The 23,024-nt window shown below is 36.3% G+C and overlaps 1 pseudogene; it reads right to left on the bottom strand.

Moving 5' to 3' along the window:
- Nucleotides 1-11,082: 11,082 nt before the first annotated feature.
- Nucleotides 11,083-21,902, bottom strand: LOC132564179 (uncharacterized; annotated as a pseudogene).
- Nucleotides 21,903-23,024: the final 1,122 nt, after the last annotated feature.

Here is a 23,024-nt window from a genome sequence, read left to right as displayed (position 1 = left end):
GCTGGGAGGTTAATCTTGCTTGCGTACGACGGGATTCGTAGCCAATCAATTTTGTGTTGTTTTCTAGATCCGAAGTAAAGTCACCTAGTATAAGCTATTCATCTATATCGTACGACGCCTGAGGTTCAGCTGAGATAGAATTAATTTTTTTTTCATTTCGTTGAACATTTTTTTCAATCGTAACAGAGACGTCTCTGATCGTAACAATTTGGGATGTAAAAGCGTTTAATAAATACATTTTAGTTAAAACTGGCCTTTCGATGTGTTTATCTAATTTTCTCCTGTATTATATATATATATTTTGCTGAATAATTTTTCAATTGAACTTGATAATTTTTGTGACAGTTGAATTACAACATTAATAATCATATCAAGTATCAAACGGTGTTAATACCAATATCACGAATCAATAGAGGTTTAGGCTGTAAGTATCAGACCAAAATGTGAAGAAACTTATCTCTAAGTATCTCGTACCAAAAATAATTTTCCATTTGGCATATATAATTTTGATGATTAATGGTTATGACAACATATACTTTTTCAGGGACGTATATATTATATATATACGTCCCTGACTTTTTTGAACGACAAAACTGTTCTGGACTAACTATATATATAGATCATGTATGTCAATCAATCAATCAATTCTTTTATTCCTCAACAGTGAGATTTACAAGGAAATATCAAAATTTAAGCAAAAGTTCAAAAAGCTCAAAATCTTATCTTTTTACATATATTGTCACTTTGAATCACATCACATACTATGATGAGATGCACCATCTACTTAAACATCACATCTTGCGGTTGTTTTGCGATAAAATGTTTTTGATGCGGTGTCCAAGAACTCAATGCCGTCTCTAAGGAAGAGAAAGTACTGATCGTCGGATTCGAAATATTGTTTAAATGTCGAGCAATACATCCCAAGTAACAGTCTCAGGGAGTGTTCATGGGAGAGGTTATCAATGTAAATACAAATATCCGTTCCATATGAAACAAGGACATGTTCCATGAACTTAGTTCTACTTTCCTGTGTCACAGAACACTTAGATGAGAAATGGAGAATCGGATCAATGTACAGTTCTTTGCAAACAATCCCGCCCTCCCTACGATCCATGAGCTATCACGGCAGGAACATAGAGTGATCTCCCTTCCTCTTACCTTTATGGCTGCCGACGAGTGCGAGGTGTATGAGCTGAGCTGCTTTTCTAACTCCTTCTCTTCGTACTTCCATTGTCGTTTGAGTATATTGTTACTCTATTAGTAGTCTATAAACCCATCTCCCAACTTATATTGTGAAATTAAGTATTGTCATTTGTTTATTTTAACAAGTTTTTCCGGCCGTGTTTTCCTCCACGTATTCGAGTGCGTGACTACTTGTCTCGTTGCTCGGATTTTCGTAAAGTTGGAATTTGTTTTCTTGCTGCTTTGTCGGCCGTTTTGTACGACCGTTTTCTTTTTTTGCAGTGCAGTCTTGCTGCGTACGGTAGGCTTTGTACTCTCGTTCGTAGGGGAACAGCCTGACCCTGACTCGGCGCAGTCGAGGGTCGAATTGACCGGAAGCTCCCGTCAGCCGATAGTGTTACCGTCTGGTAGGGACTTCCGCGACCGCCGGCTCCGGACCTGGACTTTCGAGTGCTGGTTCTGGGTCCACAGATTTCTTGTCAGGGTTGTCCTTGGCTACGGGGATTAGTGACTCGCAGTTCACAAATCCTTGCGTCAGTGCGGGGCCTTTCTTCCCGCCCTCACAGGTTGCTGCTTCTGGTCAGTACCAGTCCAGTCCAGTCCAGTCCAGAGTACCCTGTGCAGAGGTACCCAGGGGATTTCCCCCCAAGGGGTTGGGTTGTCAGGCCAGGCGTCCGGTTTCCGGTCACCTTTTCCCCCGGGCTCTGGGTATACAGGTGCCTGCGGGCATTCATCCCTGGGTCGCCAAGGCCGGCCTGTGGATGGCTCTGGGTACCAGCAGTATTCCAGCAGTTACAGCCTAACTCGTACATGTCTGGGTGTCCACCTGGTGTGAGTGGCGGTCCACCCATGTTTTTCGGACAGGGTGGCCAGTTCCAGACTCAGGTGGGCCATGTTGGCCAGTTCCGGAGTCACTCCCAGCCCGTGGCACCATTCCCATTCACTCAGGGGTTTGGGTTTAACCCTATGGGTTTTTCCCTCGTGGAATCCCTTGGGGTCGATTTCTCCCTCTAGGAGACAGTTAAGCAGTTCGGAGTCCCCCGAACGTTCTGCTACTTCGGGGGCCTTGTCGGCCGGTCCTAAGAAGGTTTGCCGGACCTTTAGGACTTCCGCCTCCCGCGCGGGCCCGTTGGTCTCCAAGTCCCAGTGGTCGCCTTCGGGTCTTAGACCTAAGCCTACAGCCACGTCGGTTAGGCGCTCTGCGTGTAAACGCCGTATGGAAGAGCCTCACTCTCTGAAGTCGGCTCCTTGGACCTCTCCAGATGTTCCTCCTGTCCAACTGGGTCCCGTCATCCAGGAAGTGGGAAGCCTGGATTCCGCTTACCCAGTCGGTCAGGGAGTTCGCTCGCTGTTGGACCATTCAGGAAACTGTTCTCCGCGGGGTGCCTCTGACCAAGCCTGTCCCCTCTATGACCCTTTTCACGGATGCGTCCAAGATAGGATAGGGATCTTACCTCGACGGCCAATGCCGCTCGGGGGAGTGGTCTAGCGAACAGCTCTCGAAGCACATCAATGTGCTCGAGATGAAATTAGATTAAATAAAATTGACATTATGTTGATGTTAGTTAATATATTGAGGATGATTCATGACTAATCTACAATGGACATATAAAGCTTGCTGTTTCACACTTTATCACACTTTTTTCTCTAATAATATACATTTATACATATTTTGAGATGCAGTTGCTATTTCATGGTCATATCTGAGCTCAGGCAAACGGATAGTTTATGTCAGTCCGGGCCAATGAATTGATATCAGCCGGGGTTGATAACTGATATCACTGGCCTGAGTCAATATCACGTCATCGGAATTAGTTATGACGTCATCAGACGCTTCTGGTCAGATCGCAGAGGACGCCACATAAAAACAGTCAATGACTGGCCGAGCCAGACGAAATGATCGAAGAGGAAGAAAGAAAAAAAGTTTTAAGGACAGTGACGAGAAATAAACGACAACGATTGTAGAAAATATGGAGAAATACAAAATGTAACACAGAATCTAACCTGGGCGACAGTATCGCGGTTAGCAGTCGTCAACAAAGGTAGGTTAATTCATACAATTCCACCTGGCCAGGTTATTTCTGTCTGTACGGAAAACAAATGGATCAGAGTATTAAGAAGCGCGAAAGTTTCCAGAGCGGTATATATCTGTCCACAGGGACTAGGCTTATCTGTCGATACACTCGTACTAAAATGTACTATTAAAATATAATAAATAATAAACTTTATTTATTTTAATTGCGAACAAAGTTTTTCCAAATTACATAAAACACTCTTGTTGGCTCAGATGGAAGAGCGCGTGGTCTTAATGTGGGAGGAAACCGGAGTACCGGGGAAACCCCACGTGGTCGGGCAGGTGACCCCATACCTTTTCACATCTATTCCGGGAATCGATCCCCGGACGGCTAGGTGAAAGGCGTTACCACAGTGCTACCCGACCAACCCCTAGTAACATAAGCCTTGGTGTATTGACAGAAGAGGCTACATCTTCTGATTTTAGAAAGTAGTTTCAAAAAATTCCGCACTACTTTTTCCGGTACAGTTGTCAGAATATGTGTGGTAAAAATATTCATTTTCACATACAGTTGTGACGGAACTAGCTACACAAGTTCTACTTGTTCTTAAAACGGATCACGCGCCATGGCGAGCATCGGACGGCCGATTGCAGTAGATTGTCTCAAAACATGTTTCTGGATCGGGTAAGCCACCAAACTGATAGAGAATACATGGTCAGTGTCTTATGATATGAGCTGAATTCTGGCGAGGATGAAGAAAGACAAAAGTGGCGGTAATTCCACAGAGGCTCGCCATTGTTGTCTGACTTCACCCTCGCCACAATACAGCATATATTTTAAGACACTGACCATGTTTTCTCTATGTACGGGATCTTTTATGGTGGAGTTTTGCTCTGAAACTTCTATTAAATAAATTAGTAATTTTTTCGATGGTCTGCTCATTCGTCCTTGGGGTCTAAATAAACGAAACCAAGGTTAATGACTGAATTATTCCATTTTCTTTAAACTTAATTTTCAACTCACTTGTTCATTTAATGTTGTAATGATGCGTTTGTAATTCATCAAATTATAGAGAAACATTGAAAGCCAATATCTCATTCTAGTAGGTTAATTGTTTCAGTTATTTTATCTGTTTTATTTTCTGAACTTTTGTTTTCATGACTTAAATCATTCCATTTTATGAAAATTGCACAAAGAATTAGATACTGAAATGTTTTTTTTTACCAGTTAAAGATTAAAGGTTGATTAACCAAAACATTTTTCAACAATATTTAATAAGTTAATAATTAGTGGAAAACACTGTATTATTCGCTCTCAAATGATTTTGATTTTTCTTATATCATCCTATGAAACTGAGAATATTGTTAAACCTTACTTGTCACATTTGTCGGGGGGAAAACCAGATGTGGTGATTCCAGGTGAATCATGATGTATGCTTCACTAGGTATAAATTCAATCTCTTGCATACCCAACAAAGCATCCTTAACTACATTGATACATACACTTGTATTTGTCCTACCCTATTCGTGGATTTTGTTTGTTTCTTATTTCATATGCAAATAAGTGAACTCCCATGTATAGCATAGATGGACAGGCGATTGACCCTCGTCTGAGATATGGATCTTGGCCAATGGGGACGTAGAGAACGGATAAACCCTGCTGAGATTCAGGTGCGAGGCCCTGAAGGTTAGAAGAGGGGACGAAGCCCCAAAGTTGTAAAGATATTAGGACGATTTGGCACATAATAAATAAGATTAAAAAACAGATCTTGATTCACCACTCCAATACTTTCCGCTCGTGAAACAGAAAGTATTGGAGTGGCAAATTAAATTCTGTATATAAATCAGATTTGCAAATAATTTGCGTTTTGAGAATGATGTGAATTCAGCAGCGCACCTGGAGGCATGTCGTTTGTCTAAAAATATCTTTCAAGCTCTTTTGTTGCTTTTTTCTTGGAAAAGTTCTGTGATCATTCTATTTCACATATAAATTTCTCCCTGTTTGCCAGTAGCTATCCAGTTTAAGACTGCACCAACGATAAAATAAAAATCGCCGTCTTGTTTTTTTAGACTGAAAAAACTTTTCGCTGCTATTTCTTGATAAAACAATAGAGAATTCTTTTTGCAAATTCCATACGTGTATATGTTCCTTGGTCCCTGGTGTTCGATTATCAGGTTTTTTTTATATGTAAAAACGTCAAAAAAGTCAATACAAGACCGTATCTTGGATTTCAACAAGTTATATAACTGGATTTCATATACAGGTTTTACTGCTGTTAATGATCCCTGCTTAGTGTTGAACCTGATTGTAAAGATAACTTGTGGGCGTTTTTTTCCAAATAAATGGATAAAAATGTGACCAGGTGAACTATTTCACCTAATTCAATGTATTTTATTTTTCAGTTAATTTACTGTATTTTACATCAGTGTACATGTAGGTCAAGTTGTGTATTGTAAAGTTATTATGCAAATTAGGGTCTAAGTATATATTGACGAATTTTCAGTGTATAATTGTAGTGCACCTGTATTATGTGTAATGCAGAGTAAGAACTTGTTATATCTATATACAGGTACTGGTGATGTATATGGAAAGTGGTAACCACTTAATGGAGTATCAGTGTTGTATATGTTCTATGTATAGGTATGGTCATGTGACCTACCTACCTAAGTATTGTCCAGTATTACCTGTACTGTCCATGTCTTGTCTGCATGATATTTGTATGTAATGTCCATAACTAACTTGACCCTTGACATGACCTTTTAATTGACCTTTTATTTTCTTGGCTGTATATTTGGAGGGAAAGTTCTTTGTGTAAATTGTTAGAAGGAAAAGAGCCTTAGCTGGATATAGGTGTGTTTCTCACCTCTCGTAATAATGTGATATATACAGAAACTAAACTCTTTTTGGTACTTATCCTAGTAGATCGGGTTAAGGCGTATGATCCTCAACCCATAGTCGAGGTAAGCACAATAGCTTATCTTAGTGTAATTTACATTTTGGCAATTGTACTTTAATTTATATGTCAAATGTGATTGTGTACTATTAATAGCCGGCCAGTGAATTCTATATATCATGTGGTAAATGTGTGTTTTTTATCCACTATCTTGATAATTGCTATATATCTGTATGTGTGTTTTTTATAGTTGAGCAAGTGGATTATCTCCCCTTGTTCTATCAGATTTTATAGGGGTAATACTTGTCTTTGTTTTATTATACACATGTATGTTATTTACCACTGACAAGTAAATCTATGTATAAGATAGTGCTATTGATAGTGATGTAGGTTTGTATTGTTATCATTGTGTTAAGACATGTATTTTCAATTGTGTATTGTAGGGATTATATGGATTGCGGGTGGTAAAGCTCAATAAACGAACGAACCCGACCTGGTTGTCCTAGTCATTTTCTTAGACCCATGTGCAACCCGGTTACAAATAGACCATGCTGCAAACGAATAACAGATACCCCTAAACCCCACTCCCAGCCCATTCCTTAGGTATTGGCAAATTAGAAAAACACAGTAGAAAATGGTATTTTTCATGTACTAAATATTCACCAAAATTAATAAGCCTTATAATTCAATTGATTTTGTAGCTTTCAAAATTGTTTTTTCGAAACGTCCCGTACCGGATATTGCTATTGTTAGAGACTTCCCGGCCAAACGCAGGTAAGTTAAGGAACCAATAGAGTGATAGAATGCGTTCTATTTTAAGCCGTACTGAATATCATAACAATAGGGCGCGTATTTAAGTGTCGTTAGCTTTTACTTTAGATTTTCAACTTCCGGGTACATCAAACAACATGGTGTATTGTTTTGTTCATCGAACTGGTAGGAAACAGACGCGTTGCCTGTTTAGGTTCCCCGTTAACCTCAAGGAGAGAAAACAATGGGTCGAACGATGCAGGTAGGTCAGAAATCAAACTGGAAATCGCGAGGATTTGGCAAGATTAAAAACCTTCGGCCATAGTCTATATTTTGGATGGTTTGACAAGTTATAGGCCTAGTGACTTCTTATTTAGCGTATACTTTTATTATTTTATAATATTGATGAAAGAAATGGGTTCAGATAATATTCGCTTATACAGATATGACAAGATGAAATACGCCTTTTTGGCTTATGTAAAGTATCTGTAGATTCATATCAGTTGAAGCACAAGGGTTTGTTACGAATATAAAGACATACGTCACATAGGCCTACCAATCTATTTCTTTTTGTAAGTCATTCGTAACAAATCCATCTGGTTGAAGTTGAGTTGCTTCCAAATCAATCCTAAATACTGTATAAATTTAAACTTTGTTCATCTTCTGATGAGCTATATATACATTTTCAGATGACAAAATATGTAGCTGTCATTTCCTTGATGGAAAGAAAGAGAATGGGCCAACTATTTTTTTGTTTTAGTAAAGACGTTGGCTGTTTCCCTGAAATACCCACTCCACAAAGGTATATAATACTTGTTTAGATAGAAAAGGAAAACAATTAAGCATTGAAAGAAAAGAAATATATATTTTTTATACAACTACAAAAGAAAAAAATATTTGCAAACTGAATGAAGCGCATTCATGATAGGTTTGCAATTTTTTTTTTTTTTCATAGTTCAGCTTTGGTAATTATTTCAAATTTGACTTTATGGCAATTTGATATCCATACTCCATTCTGTAAAATGTTGAATTTTTGCATCAATTTTCATCCAGATAGTTCAAAGCAGAACACACTATTCATGTAGTGAGATCTAGGTTCAAATCCTGGTCTGGATTTTTGTTTTGGCAAATTCAACGTTTTGTTTACAATACATTTAGAGTTTGACAAAACACAAAAACCTACCTTGAAATAATTTCACCCCCATTTGGTGTTATTTTTCGTAGCCTTGGATTGTCTAGCATTTTTCATACAAACAACTAAAAATTAATTATTGAAAAATAACTATTATTTCTTGATAATTCACAGTAACTAACAATTATGAAAATATACATAACTACACTCCATACATGTGTAAGGGTGTTTAAATTTAACAAAAAATATCAACCTTCCTGAATTAGCTTTTTTTAACATTTCACATTGTAACATCATGAAAGAGAGTGCATGACATTATTTAATGGCACAAGTCAGTTAATATATTAAAACCATTGAAAATGCATAAGAGAGGTTTAAATACTGTATTTATCCGGCAATAAGTCCATGCCTGGTAATAAGCCCACCCATGTCTTTTTCATAGATTTCAAATTCAATGTCCTAAATAAACTATATCCCTGAAATAAGCCCACTCCCAATTATTGATCCAATCTTAAACAATGGCCCCCATAGCTTATTGCAGGATAAATACAGTATTTAAAGTTGTCTGTTGCTTACAACCTGTTCTTACCTTTTCGCTCATGGCTCATACTATAGCGATATGATAATTATGTAAATAGTGCCCCTCACGTTAACTTAAGATTGAACTACAAAAAAGGAAATGTCACTTTAATTGATTTTTCCTACAGACGAAAAAGACCAAAAGTTGAATTGGATGGTGAGGTGATGTTCGACAGCGACAAATCTGTTACAAAGGAATTAGCAACACTAGATCACAGCTACCATATTCCAGACTGTGGGGATAATGTTGAAGTACAGACAGTAAAAGTGAAATCAGGTATTTATGAATTATAATGCTTTCAAGTCAATCTAAACTTTCTTTTAAGAGGATTAGCAAAGAAAGGAGTTTTTAGTGCAAATTTATATGTACCAAGAATATTAAGCCCATGACTTTTTTCAAAGTTCAAAACTTGGAAGAGGAGATTGCTTCCTTAGAAAAAGAAGTAGAGATATATTAAGCCCATGACTTTTTTCAAAGTTCAAAACTTGGAAGAAGAGATTGCTTCCTTAGAAAAAGAAGTAGAGATGCTTAAGCTGAAAAAAACCAAGAATGAAAATACAGGACATCATTCATGACACAGACAAGGTTAGCCTTTAAGTAATTATTTTATACTAGATTCCTCCATACCTGAGGTGAAGTTTTAGTATTTTAAAACATAATGTTTAGTTACTTGGCGACATGAAATATATTATTTCGCTTTTGGTTTCCATAATATGTTAGCACTATAGTATATGCAGCACATGTCTTACCATTTGAAATATCAGAATGTTGGCCAAGTGACCTTATGGGATACTACAGCATCCATCATCTGCCAATTTATACTATAAATCCCTTCTTCTCTTGAACCACAAAATCAATTTCCACCAAAATTGTTCAGAAGCATCCTTGGCTAAAGGGAATCAAATTTTGTATAAAGAAGGGTCTGGGCCCTTTACAGGAAATTTAGCCAATTCTCTAAAATCTTACTTGTTTGAAGAATATGGTCTTCTCAAAAGTAGGTCACTGTAACCTTGACTTCGACCTTTGACTTCCATAAAAGTACGCCAGGACTGTAATTCTTGAATTATCTTTGTTTTGGCATATTTTGTTCTGATTTGCGGTACTCTTATCATTTATATTGACAGATGTTGCTGTACACTTCACTTCAAGCTGATGTATTTAATGTGTTAGCCGACTTACTGAGAAGAATGTCACCATTTAAATACAATACAGGATGGAGAGTCAATTGTTTTAGCATAGAAGACCAGCTGTTAATGACTCATGAAATTAAGGCTCAACTGTAGGGATTTAGATTTAGCAGAGAGATTTAGCACAAGCCATGCAACTGGTTCAAATATCATAAACACTTACATTTCTGCTCTACATGAAATTTTATATGATGGTGTCTTGAAAGACTTTACTTCTGCCTGAATAGCAATGGATAGTACAGAAGTTATTCAAGATGTTCCATCAGACATGAATTGTCAATCTCTTTCCTATCGTAACTATAAAAGTAGGCATACTGTCAAAGCTGTAACATGTGTAGCTCCAAATGCAGCATTGGTATATTAATCTGATTTGTACCCTGGATCAACTTCTGATGCAGCCATTGTAGAACATTCCAGGTTACTTGATCAGCTAAAACCTGGGGACATGATACTGGCTGATAAGGGCTTTAATATTTTTGATAAACTACCTGCTGGTGTTTCATTAAATATCCCTCCTTTCCTGTCAAACAAAGGTCATTTTACCAAAGAGGAGACAGAACTTTGTTTTATGATTGGAAGATGTAGGATCCACGTTGAGCGAGCAAATGAAAGAATAAAGAATTTTGAGATTTTAAATCACATACCATCACAATACAGGCATTTATCAACGAAACTTTTTCAAGTTTGCTGCTGTCTTGTCCATGTTCAGGCTCCATTGTTAAAGGAAATTGCAGATAAATATGAAATTGTCCAATCTTGAAATGTCAGGTGTAGACCAGTCTGTTTTTCTATTTATAATTTAATATTTCTTGCACATTCTACTATTTTCTCAGCTGTAAATCTTGAGAGCTATTAAAAGGACATGAAGGCTATTATTTCCATACCAGCATTAGTGATGGGTTATCACTGGGTTAAGGTTTTTGCTTGCTATTCTTAAAGCATTAAGCATAAAAAGAATTCACTTAAAACTGTTTTCTCATGAAATACTGAAGGCATTCAAATTTAACTTCACACACGAGTTTGAGACCATATGGTACTTTATACAAGTACCACTGTTAAGACATATACAGTAAGTCATGACAATCATTTAATAATTTCTTGTACTCTTGAAATAATAACTATTTATTGTTTCATAATACTTTCACTGGAACATCTTATCTTACTGATCATTTATCTGTTGATCTGTAGATGTACATTATGTACATTTATCTGTAGATGTACAATATCATGATCATTATCTGTAGATGTAAAGAATTTGTTGAGATGTTATCTATAGATGTAAAAATATGTTGCAAATAGAGTTGTAGTACAATTTGACATTATTTTAAATTGAACTGTTTTAATTACAGCGATGGCAAGAACGTGTTGAAACAAAAATCAATCAGAACAGAAATAGTTGGTGTCCACAGTTGATCTTTTGTTATCCTTATCACCTGAAAGTCTTTTGTTGTCCAGACAACAAGGTCACAACACTGAGTCCCTGTCAGGTACAGCTGGCCCTGTATCTGGTGCCAGTAGTCATGTGACTGTTTTAGCACAATCTTTCCATCATCTGATATTTCTGAAATTAGATAACAAATACTGGAATTATAACTACACTGTTCTGAGTAATCTCCATTATGTACCACATATGCATGGTCATATACAGGCGAATATACACAGCCTATGAATCAATATAAACCTCTTGTTAGAAACAGTCGAAAACAGCTGAGAAAGTTTCAAGTACTGGGTAGTCATCTTTAGAACATAAATTATCTCGGCAAAAGGGAGTTATATGTCTGTAACTTGACAGAAATTTAACATGTCAATCTGATACACATCTTTTAAGAGGTTTCAGTCCGAATATCTCCTTGAAATGAACAATTTAGTCTGACTGTTGGGAAAGTCACAGAGCTTTTAAAGACGTTCTTAGTTACTTCTTACTCAGGAAAAAAACTGTGATAGATTCACATGCCTCTAATATTGTCATGTCTCTGGCTGTGTATGGGCATTTCACCTCAACTATGTCTGGTGATGAAGTTAAGTGGTTTCTACACTGATGATGGATACTCCCATCATTCTTAAACTCTCCTTGTACAAATCCATCAGGTGATGCACCAAGTACCCCAGACTCATGCCGCCATATACCTGTATATAAGAAAAGCATGATCAAATCAGTAGTTCAGGTACAATTTTCTGCCTAGCAAATATTGTGATTAATAAAAAAACATAGTTCCAAAAGAAACCTTCTACGTTCTGCCAGTTAAGTTTAAAGTGTAAGTAAGACTTTTTCATGTGTACTGATCAATACTCTAAAACAGAGACCAAGGTTGATAACTTTTAATCAATATATGACAGATTTGATACATTTAATAAAGTAAGCCAAAGAATTAGATTACAAATTACAAACTGCATACACATTGGTTTTAAACTTGCCTGTCTGCACCACAGTTACTCCTCCTTTCCTACAATATTTATTCTTCAATCCCATTTTTTTCATGAGCTACACCCCACTGGATAGGTGCTCGTTTCTCCAAATTGTATGCGCTAAGGAGTCTTTCTTTTCTTCAATGAATTTGACAACCTGAAAGTATGTTACTGACATATTAAGTAAACATGAAATATAGCTTCCTTGACATGTTTTTGCTCTTCAAAACAGCTCTACAATTATAGTGAATATATATTAAAATAGGCATAGCTGCAAACTGTGTGAAATAAATGTTAGTAGTGATTCTTCTGAAAAAATATCTTAAAACTCTTATTCGTCGAACATGATAATGACACAACATTTTACATAATTAATCTTTCAGTTAGTTACAGCACGAATCATTCAGAAAAGAATAACAAGAGATCCCAGAGGGATCTTGGCGCCCACCATTTGAGGATCTGTTTTCAGTTCTTGATGATTTGTTTATATTTTTTTGTGTGTTACAGGTGTTGTAAATGTTCATGAACTGGTCTTCATTGAATGTACTCAATGATGGCACATGATATTTTTATTAAGCACCTATTAGCAAATATCATTTGAAAAAGATCCCAAAGTATTATTAGATAGCAGTCAGTTACAGGTGGATAATGGACAATATGCTTGTGCTGTATTACTGTCGACATCCAAGATGGCTGCCTGTGGGCCACCTTGATTTCAAATCAGTCCAAAAAAGGTACAATGCACAACTAGGGACCAAGGGAAATCAATATCTATGAAATATCAGAAGGATCCATCCAGTACTCTCTTAGATATAGCAGTAACAAGATTTTACTCTCAAAATCCAAGATAGCTGCCTGTCAGCCATCTTGATTTCGGATCGGTCCAAAAAGGTACAATACACAACTTGGAACCAAAGGGAACCTGCATATGAAATTTGAGAAAGATCCATCCAGTACTTTCCAAGAAATAGCAGTAATAAACTTTTACATCCAAAATCCAAGATGGCCACCTGTTGGCCATCTTGAATTCGAATCAGTCCAAAAAAGGTACAATGCACAACTAGGGACCGAGGGGAACCTGCCTATGAAATCTGAGAAAGATCCATCTAGTACTTTCCCAGAAATAGCGGTAACAAAGTTTTACATCCAAAATCCAAGATGGCCACCTGTTGGCCATCTTGAATTCGAATCAGTCCAAAAAAGGTACAATGCACAACTAGGGACCGATGGGAACCTGCCTATGAAATTAGAGAAAGATCCATCCAGTACTTTCCCAGAAATAGCGGTAACAAACTTTTACATCCAAAATCCAAGATGGCCACCTGTCTGCCATCTTGAATTCGAATCAGTCCAAAAAGGTATAATGCACAACTTGGAATCAAAGGGAACCTGCATATGAAATTTGAGAAAGATCCATCCAGTACTTTCCCAGAAATAGCAGTAACAAACTTTTACTTCCAAAATCCAAGATGGCTGCCTGTCGGCCATCTTGAATTCGAATCAGTCCAAAAAAGATACAATGCACAACTAGGGACCAAGTGGAAACTGCATATGAAATTTGAGGAAGATCCATCCAGGACGTTCTCAGAAATAGCGGTAACAAACTTTTACTTCCAAAATCCAAGATGGCCACCTGTCGGCCATCTTGAATTCGAATCAGTCCAAAAAAGGTACAATGCACAACTAGGCACCAAGGGGAAACTGCATATGAAATTTGAGAAAGATCCATCCAGTACTTTTCCAGAAATAGCGGTAACAAGAATTGTTTACGGACAGACGGACGACGGACGGACGACGGACCACGGACGCAGGGCGATTTGAATAACCCACCATCTATTTGAATAGATGGTGGGCTAAAAATATACAAATTGCATCTATATAGTGAATTGTTCTACCTATTTCGATTTGCTGCAACAAGAATTTGTCCAAAATTGGATGCATTAAAGTGCAATTTCCTGACTGCTGCCCAAAGGGGATTTTCTCTTTGGCCAATGATGACGTAGGCTGTCTCTTTCACCTTTTTCTGCGATACAAACAAGTGTTGCCTCAACCATGTTTTGGTGTCCTTAGCTGAGAGGTAGTTAGGGTTCATCAGCCAGTCATCCATTAGGGGCACTGGTACTTCCTGAACCCCTGTGTCATCAGCCAGAATCCAATGTAAAGCTGCAATAAAATACTTATATATAAACATAATTAATGAAAGCATTAAAAGGCTTGCAAAAGATGTGTTTCAATGTCTTTCCCAAATATTGCCTTCATGATGAACGGTATACATGAGATTAACACTCAATGTTACCCAACCTCCTCCCCCTACCCTCGCAAAGAAAAAAAAATCCTTAAACTTATGTTTTCATGTGGTGATATAGTTATCGCCTTAAATACTAAGTACAAGTACTTGGGGCTATGGTTTGAGGAGCACATGGATTTGCATTTCACTGTAAAAGAACTCTGTAAATCTGCGAGCAGAGCACTAACATCGTTGTATGTAAAATATTCTCATGCCGGTGAAATGACATATGATGTGTTTAACAAGTTATATCAAACTTTAGTTCAACCGGTTCTTTTTTATGGCTGTGGAATATGGGGTATAAATAAATACCGTGAGGTGTCCACTGTACTCCACAAAGCGTGTAGATACTTTTTAGGCGCCTCCCGTCGATCAAGTAACTTAGCCCTCCGAGGTGATATGGGATGGCATTCTTGTAATGTTAATCAGGTTTTAGAAACGGTACGCCTGTTTTTAAGAATAAAGTGTTGTAACGACAGCCGTCTTATGAAAAAAGTACACCTATGGTCTGTAAGGTTGAAAAAATCCTGGGATTCTAGAGTTATTACAGTCATAGAAGAGAAAAAATTAAGTGAAATTGTAAACTCGACATTTTCCATTAGAAACAAGATAAGAAATATTAAAGAAAAGTTAATTACTATAGATACAGAGGAATGGTACAACAGCTTGTGGAATGATAGTAATAGTGTAAACGGTAACAAGTTGAGAACATACAGAACCTTTAAATCTGAATTAGCGCCAGATTCTTATGTCAAACTCGTGACACAAAAAAGTAAACGGAGGGTAATTTTTAATTTAAGATGTGGTTCTCTACCTCTTGCAGTCGAAACCGGCAGATTTACCAAACCTGAGATTCCATTGGAGAACCGTGTTTGCAAAATATGTACAAATGTAAATAATTCGATAGAGGATGAGATACACTTTTTAATTGAATGTAATGTATATAATGATATTAGATCATCCTTATTTAGAGCAGGAATCGAAATAAGAAATGATTTTTTAAACCTTAACGATTTAGAAAAATTTGATTTTATAATGTCTTGCAGGGAATTACAAATTCCACTTGCTAATAATTTATACAATATGTTCCGGAGACGTAGCACTTTAAGTGAGTAATCAATGTTTTAACAGTGTCTTGTAAGCCATTTCTGGCTGAATATCACGTATGATTACATTTTTAGAATATATGCTTTAATTGATTCGTTGGGTAAATCAGAAACTTTTTTATATCGATTGATTATCTATTATTAATTATAATTAATTATTGTAGGTAGCGTAAGTTTGGCAAACCTCGATGGTAGGGTTCTCCCCAACCCTTGGAATGCCAAATTTCACTACTGATGAATGTATCATAAATAATTTTTGCCATGTGTATTGTTATATTATTTCATATATAACATGTAGCTACAGTATGGATGAGACCTATTTTAGTATTACAATATATATTATAATTTATATATTTCGTATATAATCGAGAGAGCTTGTTAGGTAGGGGCTGTCCCAATCACCTGTTCTCTGGATTACGATCTGTGATAAGTAAGTTTTAATTCATGATATTGGATTTACCTGGTTTAGTTTAATATGATTGATCCCAACGGTCTCACTATGGTTTTATATTGTGTACTTTACATATGATGTAATTGTGATATATGACACTTTAATAAACAAATTTGTATTGTATTGTATTGTATTGTATGAACAGCAACATTGAAGCAAAATTGGTACATTGTGAACATCATTTCAATGCCAGTATTTTAACTGTATATTGCAACATAATCCTTTATCACGAATCAGTATGCTCTAATGAGATAAGTTACACTTATCTTTGAATTCAATTCTTTCAAAATATCTACATTAGTTAAATTGCACTTTATTTAAGGAATGACATGTATAAACTCTGAACATAACACAAATGAACTTCAAAACCGAACTGATAAAAAACCCCCAAAAAACAGGACCATTTAGCAAATTACAGCCCCCCCCCCCCTACATACTTAGAATACAACTGAAGTGATACATGTCAAAGGCCAAAATGTTGGTCACAGTGACCTAATTCTGATATGCAACACACTGTCTCAGGAGGTGAACCTTTATATAGTGTTATTGAAAGTACTCCTACTCTTTTTAGAGTAGGAAATATAGCACGGACAGGATAATGTTTGGTGGGGATTAAAAACTAAACAAAAAATCATTTCAACACAACTGAACAGAAACTATGAGTCAACCTGTGAAATGTCCTAATTGTTCAAGTTGCTAGTAAAGATATGATCTGTCATCATCAGTGACAGGCCTCATCAGAGCTCGGAGTAATCACATTAATTACATTAGAAAATGATGTTCATAACATTTTGATACAAAGAGCAATAATCCTACATTGGCTCTTTCTTAAAACTTGTTTATTTCAATAACAAAAAGATTTTGATAATCACCATAATTTATTTCCATATTTCAGTAACATTTAATCGGGTGTACATGATGGGACACATACTGGCAATATAAACTTTTTAAAATGTAACAACACGAATAAATTTGCAGGAAATATATTTAATATCACCACTGGCTTTTAAAAGTGTGAGTTCAATTGTATATAGATATAAGACTTGATTCTTTTACCTGTATCCTGGTTGCTTTGGGGGATATAATTCACTCATTGTCAGTGTAGTTTTTGGAGGTGCTGACTTGGGGTGTTTCATCCAACTGTACTTTACATTAGTTTTACTTGCTCTTTTTGTACCTAAAACACAATTTAAATGTCATATATAAAATAAATGGTCATTTACAAAAATAATAATAATTAATAAAAAAAATCCCACTTTAATTATTACCTACATTATTGTCACATATTGAATTTACCTAGTCTTTATTAACTTATCTATTCTTCTAAGCATATGCTTACCCATACAACAATGCAGCTGCTACATGATGGCATTTATATTCCCCCATCGGGCATTGACATGATGTTGCCTTAACTGCACCATTGTCTTCATCATCAGGGAAGATCTACAAGGGAAAATATTGAACTAATTATAAAAATTAAAACTGGTTATGCAGTTTTTATAAAAAAAAAAAAAAAAAAAACTGGTGATGAAAAAATACTTGTCAAAACACAATGACCAATTACTATTGAACCGATATAATTATGTTTTTCTGCCTACAAGATCTACTGTATATGTACATGTAGTACTGATCAGCAGACTAATAACCTGATAACATGTATCAGTGAATATATTCCTGTCTAGAGTTCCAGAAGGCGATAAAGAAATCACACCTGCCAGTCTGAATTCTAAGTCACAAGGTGGCCAATCTACGTCACAGGAAGTGATGTCGGACGCATTTTTAAAAGCCGAAACTGCTTGCCTGGAGGTAAGTTTTCACCTTAAACAGTACTAACGAGCTACAATTCCCATCCAAACACTCGAGCGTCAAAGATGCAGAGTTATGAAGTATACGAAATCACCTTTAATTGTTAGGAAAACCAGAGATTTCTTCAAACACTTCGTTACAAATTATCAATACGTGGCGACATCGGGCACATTTTTGTAAACAAAATTATGTTTATGTTAGATTTTCGGATAATAAGACAGATTCCAAATTTCCTTCACTGTTTTTTGTTAACCGCTGATAGATTACAAGATGGATGGCTTCATAAACATAAACACTGGCCTCGGTTGTCGTTTTAAACAATAAAAATATAATTGAAGATGTAGGTCACACATATTCATTAGAGTCGAAATGCTTATGTCGGTCACACAAAATGCTGTTGTACATGCATACGTGTTGAATGAGACCGTACTTTCTAATCCGAATGTAAGATTACTGTGATCTAGATGTTCATTCAGTATTGATTGGCTTTGAGTGAAATTAAACCACTGTTAGGTATAGTATAAAATTATGTTCCAAATGAGTAAAAGTGTCTTCTCCTTTTATTGACAACAGAACCTTACTAATAACTTGTACTGATTTTTTTTCAGCATCATTTTTTTATGCAAAACATGTGGGAAGGTCTTAGCGTCAGCATCATCCTTGCGTCAACACGAAGGGAGACACAACAGAACAGGAAAATATTCTTGCAATGTATGTAATAAAGTAACTTTTAGTAAGGCTAATTACAGAAGACACGCCCAAACACATACCAGCAGATAAGTTCCCCAATATAGAATCACCATGCTTATCACTATGTGATTGAACATCCAGAGGTTTGATTCCTCCATCCAGTAGAGAGGAAGTATTGAATAAGGATTTTGAAGACTTGCATATCTTAGGTCTTAAAACCTTTAAAGGTGAAGGTGAAAAAAACCTGGTTTTCATTGAGATAGGCAATCTGCGTGGTGTAAACACTTTGGTACAAGGCCGTTTATTGATGGATTTCGGAGTCCTATTCGCAAATTTCGGTTGCATAAATTTTGATGATATTGTATTTTGTTTTTTCGCTGAAAACAACCTTCTAACAAAATGTTTCTTTTTTAATCTACATAAATTGAGATTCGATTTTTTTTCTTTGACATTTCTGTCTATAATATATGAAGAGGATGTCGTCAATGAAAATCAGCGTGAAACACTGAAAGAAAGAACATATACTACCATAAGCCTTGAGAATAACAGGATAAAAATTTGTTCATAGAAGTTATCTTTATCGCTAAAATTTAATGATATCTGTGTGACCGACATCGGCAAATGAGTCAGATGTGAAAGAAGTTACATAAAACACCAATACTTATCGGATATATAGTTTTTGCGAACTCTAAACAGACATGACTTACGTACCCTATTCCGGAAATGTATGGGTGCATCGACCCCGTTTTATTCGATAAGGGTACACAAATTACGAATGCGTAACTTCAGGTTACTTTATACGAAACCACGTTAGGTATGGTAAAAGGCAAGATGTTCCGACTTTTTCTGGTTATGTAAGTTGCGGGTTAGCTGGTTCAAAAGGTTCAACTGTTTTCACGAAAGCGACCATGCTGCGCATGACACTTCCGTGTTAAATTATAAAGAGTGAGGTAATGATCCCTGTGTCGGTACTCTGAATCGATTGGGTGGGTCGATAGGCGCATTTTATTTCCTCTTTGGTCAACTAGACGCCATTTTCGTTCTGAAGAAAAATACAAGAAAACATTTGGTTAGTATACATCATCAGGTAAGCGTGGTTTTGTAACACTTTGATATCTGTAAACTGTCATTATTCTATTTCTAGTCTAACAACATTTAATTGGATTTCTCCTTTCCTAAGTAATCGTTCCCAGTTGGCAGTAATTAATGGTGTCTCTGATAAGAGTCCAGGTGTCACGTACCATCCTCAGGACCTGTTAGGCACACATATTCAAATTCAAATTCATTTATTGACTTTGAGCTTTACAGCTCATCAGTATGTACACAATACATATAAATACAGTGGCAGGCAATGCAATACCGCATTGGAGAATGGACAGAAAATGCATGTAGTTACATATATTTTAACATTATATCATGCTATTCCTCAACTGGGTGGCATCATATATATATTTACTTAACATAGTTAATTCTTAAAAGTTCGTTGTACTCAATAATTGTATCAGCTTGAAAACTGATGGTTTTTTCCAGTAATACAATTTTATACGTCTCTCTCTTAAAGCTTGATAAAATGGACAAATAAACAAAAAATGATATTCGTCTTCAATATCTTCAGAATTACAAATTCTGCATATACGTTCATTTCTAACAATGTTTCGGTATCTCCCGGTTTCACTATACAGCATATGCGCTGATAAACGTAATCTAGTTAGAGCAATTCTATTTCGCTTTGGTATATATTTACATAAATATTGTTGCAATGTTAAATTATCAACTAAATGTCTATACAAAAAACATTTCGAGGAATTCTCTAATATTTCAAACAATTCTTGCCGTGCATTATCAAAGATTCTCTGTTTAACAATTGGCAGGGCAACAGACGGGTTCACATTGTGTTGATTCAACCACACTTCGCCAAGACCGAGAAAAAAAAAGTTTGTCTTTCACAAAAGTTACCCAATTAAAAACAGTATTTCGCTGTGACATATACATGAGTTCATCATAAGCAGTTTTAAGAACACAGTTCTTAGTATTTAAAAGCTTGAACAAGTATTTAATTAAATTATAATGTCTGGTATGTACAATTGGAAATCTACCCAATTCAAAATAGATCATTACATTGCATGTTGACTTCTTAACACATAATATCCTTTTGCAAAATTCCAGGTGAACTTTCTCAATATCTATGCCTTTGCACGAGCCTCATACCTCAGATGCGTAACACAGTATACTGTTAACATATGTATCAAAAAGTTTAATCAAGGTATGGCAGTTTAAATTCAAATTTTTACATTTTGTATATAAGGCAAATACTGACTTTCGACCTTGCCCGGATAATTGCTTTTGTACAACATTAAATTTATTGTTCCATTTAAAAACGATACCTAAATAAGTAAACTGTTCAACGACTTCTAATTTGTTTCCATCGAAGAAGCATTCCTCGTTATTACCTAAGCGGCCTCCATTTCTAAAGACAACAATCTTAGTTTTTGCCGTGTTAACGGTCAATTTCCATGAATTCGCATATGTAGACAAACTAATTTACATATTCTGTAGCTCATTGGCTGATTCTGCAAGTAGCACCAAATCATCCGCATACATTAATAAAAAGAGACTGAGTTCTCCAAAATCATACGGCCTTATACCGTTAGCAATAAAGTCATTTTCAAAATCATTTACATACATTGAAAACATAATTGGGGATAAAATTTCCCCTTGGGCGAGACCCATATTGTTTACAAAAAAATCGGAACATCTTCCCTTCGATGAGACACATGTCTTAACTTTTTTATACATAGCTTTCAAAATTGATAACAGCCTTCCTCGAACTCCTAATTTTGACAATTTATACCACAATTTACAACGATCGACAGAGTCGAAAGCTTTCTTGTAGTCAACAAAACAGCAATACAAACGTTTACTATCATTTAGAGATTTTGTAATAATGGCATGAAGCGCGAAAATGGCGTCAACCGTACTTGTTCCAGGACGAAAGCCAAACTGTGCATCTGTGATAATGTCATTCGCCTCCGACCAGTCTACTAGTCTTTTGTTAAGTACAGATGTAAAAAGTTTCGCCATACAGCTCAGGAGACTTATTCCACGATAATTATTAGGATCGTTTTGATCACCATTTTAAAACACCAGGACCATCACCGCTTTAGACCATTCTTCAGGGAAACATCCAGAGCTAAATACATTATTAAAAATAGTGTGTAAGGCTTGCAGTAAAATGTCACCAGCTTCAATAAAATATTCGTTTGATAAACCGTCTAAACCATGCGCTTTTTCACGTTTTAGATGCTTAATAGCGCATTTAATTTCGTCCCTAAATATACTACGGTCAAGCTCATCAAAGACGGTGTTCATATCAACATTATCCTCTAAACTTTCATTATCCGGCGGGTCAAGATTCATGGCTATATCCTTGAAGTGATTAAAAAAGTCATCCAACGACACATTTGAAACATTGGATTTTGTGGTTGAGAATTTTTTTATAAAAATACCGTGGATTGGTTTTCCGTGAGTGTTCCATCATATCTCCCTCGAACTTCCTATATTGCCTTTTACATGCGGCTTCAGAACGTTTGTATTCCCGTTTCCTTCGTATTAAAAGTTCATGGGTTACATCACATATGAAGGTGGGGTATTGACCGGAATAGAGTCGAATTTACTGAAGTGGAGGAAATTGAGACTTGCATTGGCTGTGTTTGAAGAGAATGGACCTGGCATTACCTTCTTCATTGGTTTAAACACGTAAAATTGGGGGGTTATTTCAACACATTTGTTATTTCAGTTTTAGGTCACCTGGCTTGAAGGGCGAAGTAATCTATTGGGATACTGCGGCACTGGTCAGTTTTTTCTATGAATTGCAACTAGTCTGGAGCAACCTTGGGGGATGAAGAACTAATGTTGTGTAAATGGTGGGTCTGGCTCTATGGTGGCTGAGTGCAGGGTCCGGTAGGGAAAAAATCTATCTTGTTCCTCAGGAATCACAGGTTATTTTGCAAATTTGGTCTAAAGCATGCTTTGGTGAAGGGAAAAAGGTCTGTTTAAATGGAAGGTCTTGGCTCCCTTGGGCCAGAGGGAGGTAATGGACAGGAAATCAATATTTTATAAAGAGATGAATCCATTATAGCGTTCTTTGTTATACATTTTGGTCATATGTAGAGTTTATATTATCAGGGAGTATAAAAAATAGAAATTACCCCCAAATTTTGACATTTTAACCAATATGTCAATAGAGAAGGTAATGCCTAGTTCAATCTCTTCAAACACAGCCCATTAAGTTTCTTCCATTTTGACAAAAACCCAAACTGCACATAAAATTAATCTCTGTATTATTATGTCCATGTATCAAATATACACAATAACAAACATATGTGATATAGTGGAGTAAAGGCAACCTAGAGAACATTTAACACATTTCTCTTGAAGCCAGTCCAAACACACTAGTACTCCTGAACACATAACAGGGGGGCAGGGGGGGGGGAAGAGAGAGAGGAGGAGGGTAAGGGTGTTAAGAGAGAGTTGGGAGGA

This window comes from Ylistrum balloti, unplaced genomic scaffold, assembly GCF_031769215.1.
Source record: "Ylistrum balloti isolate Yb309-2 unplaced genomic scaffold, AGI_CSIRO_Ybal_v1 Utg372036, whole genome shotgun sequence".
NCBI classification, from domain to species: Eukaryota; Metazoa; Mollusca; class Bivalvia; order Pectinida; family Pectinidae; genus Ylistrum; species Ylistrum balloti.
Note: the sequence above shows the minus strand (reverse complement) of the source record. Positions and strands in the feature narration are given on the sequence as shown.